We start from the raw sequence: 4465 nt of genomic DNA on the forward strand, positions 1-4465 counted from the left end.
CAAGCCGTTGGAATTGGATTGTAGTAGGAAAGTAAACTGCATCCTAATTTAATTGTAAAGTGTAGATTTGAAATTTAAAATTATTACTATTGAAAGAATGACATGTACAAATTAAAAATAGAAAAAAATTAATTCGTTAATTATCATATTTGGAAACGACACTATTGACAAAATCTAATTTTTTAAAATTTAAAATTTGTCATTTTAAAACGAATAATTCCATGATAAAAATGGCATGATTTGTGCTAAAATCCACTCTATTAAATGATTTTTAATTGACCGTAAAACTTGCTCTTTTTATAATAATTAATGATGAAATATACAATGACGTAATATATAAATTTACTTATGTATTTTACATAAAAATCTTGTGTTATCTTCAAGATATATGAGTATATTTATGCATTTGAGCAGTATAAAATTGAAATTTCCATAAATTTATAATTAGTAAATTGTTGGATATTAATTTTCTTCCTTACTTTCTTTTCTCAGTTACTACTATTTGAAGTGGGCCACGAATTTGTTACAACCACTTTCCTTATGTATAAGTTGGAAAGAGATTTAATTTTTTTAGCTCGGTACATGGATTAATGAACACAATCAATAGTCTAAAATTTATAAAAATTATTTTATAAAATATTTATATTGCCCTCAGGGAGTAATTGAGGGACAATTATATTATGAGTAGAAATACTAAATATATAAGGGTAGATTAGGAAAAAAAATTAATGGAGTCTTGAAATTATTAAAAACAACATTTATTTTGGAATAAAAAAAAAGAAAAAAATGACACTTATTGTAAGGGAGGAATACTAGTATTAATAAGAGTAATATTTTTTGAATTTATTATTTAAAATAATTAATAATTTTATTTTAAAAAATTAAAAATTCCGACTCAAATTCACTGCATTAATAATAAAATTCTTCACCTTTTTTCAATAATTTTAATAACCTTATAATAAATTTATTATATCATTTTTCAACTCAACAATACTCTTTATCTCTTTAACTTCACAATAATACATCTTATTTGCAAATAACAATATATCATCAATTTTTCTATCTTCTAAAAATTTTTTATTTTCAGTTTTAGCTCCATTTATTTTCCTATTGATTTTTTTTTCCGAGTTTTTACTCCCTCATTTGCTTATGAAAATGTAATAATATGTTTTTTAAAAAAAAAATTCTCTTTTACGTAGCATATGTATAAGTAGGAAAATTTAATTCTCTTTCAGTTTATTATATTTTTCTGTGTTATAATTTTTTTTATATTCAAATTTTATTTGGCATTAACAAAGATTAAGGAAGTAAAAGGCATCAAATAATTAGCATATTCATTTATCTTTCTCCATTTAGGTTATTTTTATAGTTTCAGTAAAATAAATTGATTTAATTTATAAAAACAATATTTATATATTATTTTTTGTTTAGCTGACAATTTGATTCTATTTTTTTTAATTTATTGTTTTTAATTTATTAAGGTATGTTTGACTTTTTAAAAAAAATTATTTTGGTAGTAAAAAAAATGAAAAAAAGAGAGAAAAAACTGACACATAGTATTTGTTTATAATATTTTTTATTTACGATCTCGACCAAATTTAATTGATACCAAGTATTATATATCCTTTTAGTTTTTATAATTTTTTATAAATTTTCTTAATTTATCTAGAAGTAATTGTATCATTCCCTAAAAAAAAAGAAATTGTATTATTAAAGAAATGGTGTTTCAAAGAGCTGAAGGAGATAAATAAAGGCCATGCATGACTGTTTGATAACATAAATAAAACCATGTGTATTAGGCATTGGGCAATCAAGTGTGGCTTTAGGAAAGAAATAATAAGCTCAGGAAGAAGATAAAGATGGAGATGGAATGAGGAATAATTTAATAGATAATTGTATTTATTAAAAATAATGAATAGTAATCTACCTTTAGCCAATGGACCAAATAATGAATTGGATGAAGACTTAGGAATTTTAATAGTGATCTACCTTTTAGCAAATGGACCTTAATATAGATGGCTAAAGAGATCTTGTCATAGGTTCAAAACGTCATTAATATTTAATATATATCTCCTTCTCTAATTTTTTAATTAAAATAGCTAAATTTAGTTAGCGACAATTTAAAATATATCGAAAATAAGATTTCAAATTAAATAAAATGTCAGAAATGTTTAGAAGTTAACCTAAGATCAATTTTGTTAAAAAAAAATTAAGTAGTACTAAAACTAACCTCAACAAAGTAAGGCTTTTGTGATTCAACCACAATGACCGGCAATGACAACTATGACCAGTGATCAATTTCCCGCGATGGCAACGACAACAATGACGACGAAAGCAACAATGACGATAACAAAAGCAACGACGACGACAAAGGCATGATGGAATTGACAATTGCAGCCATGGCGACAACGGCGATGACAGTAACAGCGATAACGATAACAATAAAGGCGAAAATATAAGGGTAAAATAGTAAATGAATAATGAAAATAATTATTTTTTTAATATTTAAAGTCAAACTGACATTTTTTAAAATACAGTTCTAAAATATGACAGATTACAATACTCCTCAATGGAGTTTGTAATTTGCATTGTTATCTACTCTCTTACGGGTTGACCATGGTGCATAACTTTTTCTGTAAAAAAAAAAAAAAAAAAAAAAAAACTTGAGCTTTTACATTTTGATACCCACATTTAGAGAGAATCTCATATTACTACTTTATTAAAAAAAAAAAAAAGACTTTGTTTTCCTTTTTAGTTTATCTCAAATTACAAATTACTTAATCCATGTCTTTGAAAAATATATAATTGTGTATTCTATAGCTTGCCACCATTGAATAAAGTAGTTTTCCTTAAAATCAACATTTAGCGGTTAAATGCATATGAAAAGATGAAAACATACTTGTGCATTTATTAGTCAATTAAGCTAAGGGCCAAATGGAAAAGCCCCTCTTTATTTTGAATCCCATTTCACAGCCAACCTCCACCTCTCTCAAAAAAAAAAAAGAAAAACTAAAATTGCTTGCTCTAATCGGAATACCCACTACAAACCCTATATGCTTGTAAACTACTTAAAGGTTCTCTGCTATTCATAATTCTCATTGAGCACTACCTTTTTTGTTTTGTTAGTTCTCCCTTGATATCTTGGTAATGGTTTTACTTCCATCCTCCTAAGCAAACTAAAGAAAGCAATTAGTGTTTGGAAAGATGTTCTCAATTAATTTCCAAGCTCTTGTAGCATTGGCTTATGTGTAAACTAGAGATGAAAGCAGAACGGGTATTTTAGGATTCTGTTCCGCACTGACCAATTGAATGAGCATATGAATAATTATAAATAGGTTTGAAATGGATATGGTTAGTGAAATTACAACTCGTAAAGGACACAAGTAGATAGGGGTATAAATCTCTAGGTTCTCATTACTAATTACCTGCTATATTAAATGGTTTTGATAATGGATGCCATGGGTACCTTACTGAGTATTAGTGGAAAGATGTATTTTGAATAAGTTCATATTTAAATAGTTTAAAATTTGCAAATACTCAATCATTTTAATGAGTTCTGAACGAGCACGGGTAGTGAAATTCTAAATGAATATAGATAAGGACGGCCGAAAAATGATGGCTACCCACCTGCTTCTATTCATAATTCTCATTGAGCATTAGTTGCTTACTCCACCGTTTTTTGTTTTTTAGTTTTGTAAGTTCTCCATTGATATCTTGGAAATGGTTTTACTTCCATCCTCCTCAGTAGGGATGGCAATGGGTGACATACCCGCTTAAAATGCACTACCCGAACCCGATTATAAATTAGATACTCAAACACGTCCCAAACTCAATTATAATTACTCGTTTAAAAATCTAAAGCGGTTTAGCATTGAGAATATTTTTTATTTTAATTTTTTAAAATAAAAAGCAAGTACAAATTATAAAATTATTTATTTTGACTTAATAAAAATATAACATAAATATTAAATAATTATAGCATTAATTAAAATTTAAAAAGTGTGTATGTATAATTTTTTATTTTAAAATTAATTATTTTAAATATTTGTTAAATATTTATTAACTGGGTAACGGATAGCAGATACCTGCGTTCTTGAACCCGAACTCGATATAGGTAGCAAAAATACTATCCGAATCTCTTCCAGACCAGTTTATTCACTATCCGAATCCGCTAAAATCGGATCGGGTGCTTCTAAGCAAGCCAAAGAAAGCAATTAGTTTTTAGAAAGAAGTTCCTAATTGATTCCAAGTTCTTGTAGCATTAGCTTAGGTCTAAACTAAAGTAGAAAGTGTATTTTAGGGTCCTCCTCCATACTGATCAATTGAATGACGCTATGAGTGGTTATAAATTGGTTTGCAATAAGTATTGCTAGTGAAATCACAATATACAAGTAAGGTAGAGGCCTGGATCTTTTAATACCCATTACTCATTACCTGTTATATTAAATGGATTTGACAGTGGGCA

The sequence above is a fragment of the Jatropha curcas genome, chromosome 10, assembly GCF_041381405.1.
Source record: "Jatropha curcas cultivar XTBG-Jc1 chromosome 10, XTBG_Jcur_1.0, whole genome shotgun sequence".
NCBI classification, from domain to species: Eukaryota; Viridiplantae; Streptophyta; class Magnoliopsida; order Malpighiales; family Euphorbiaceae; genus Jatropha; species Jatropha curcas.